This window comes from Phalaenopsis equestris, unplaced genomic scaffold, assembly GCF_001263595.1.
Source record: "Phalaenopsis equestris unplaced genomic scaffold, ASM126359v1 Scaffold000002, whole genome shotgun sequence".
In the NCBI taxonomy this organism is placed as follows: Eukaryota; Viridiplantae; Streptophyta; class Magnoliopsida; order Asparagales; family Orchidaceae; genus Phalaenopsis; species Phalaenopsis equestris.
In genome coordinates this window covers 60478881-60479689 of record NW_018164444.1, presented here as the reverse complement: position 1 = coordinate 60479689, position 809 = coordinate 60478881, and the positions used below count along the sequence as shown (strand labels likewise).

Sequence of the window (809 nt, the reverse complement as noted above, 5' to 3'; positions counted from 1 at the left end):
CTATAAACTTACGTTGAGGAACGAAGGCTTGGGGAGCGAATAGGATTAGATACCCTAGTAGTCCAAGCAGAAAATTATGAATGTTATATGCTACAAAGTGAGTGTATAAATTAAAGTGTAAGCATTCCACCTCATGAGTAAAGGGGCAACCCCGGAATGGAATTAAAATAATTAGACCGTTTCTGAAACCAGTAGTGAAGTATGTTATTTAATTCGATAATCCTCGAAAAATCTTACCACAATTTGAATAATATTTATTAGGATATTACAGGCGTTGCACGGCTGTCTAAAGCTAATGTCGTGAGATTGTGGTTAGATTCATAAAATTAGCGTGATCCCTCGCTTTATTTAACAAGTGACTAAAATCGGTCTCAATATTGTGATTTCCCCTTAATACAAGGGGAAAGTAATGGGGAAGAAGACAAGTCATCATGACCTTAATATTGTGGGCTATAGACGTGCCACATGTATTTGTACAAAAAGAGACAATAATGCGAATAGTAGTTAATCTTTAAAGCAGATTATAAAATGGATTGTAGTCTGGAACTCGACTGCATGAATAAGGAATTACTAGTAATCGTGAGTAACTACATCACGGTGGATCCCATCTCAGATAGGTACTAACCACTCGTCAGGCGCCGAAAGGAGTATGCGCAATAAGTTTGGTTTTTCATGGGTCTTTCCCTCTAATTTAAATAGGATTAGATACTTTCTTTGAACGATCTTCGTATGCGTGACTTTAATTGGGGTTAAGTCGAAATACGGTTCGTGTTGTGGAAAATGCACGGGATTAATAAACATTAAAAATA

General features: G+C 36.7%; 1 pseudogene; it reads left to right on the top strand.

Moving 5' to 3' along the window:
- LOC110019359 overlaps positions 1–809 on the top strand; it is a 57730-nt pseudogene that overhangs the window by 47446 nt on the left and 9475 nt on the right.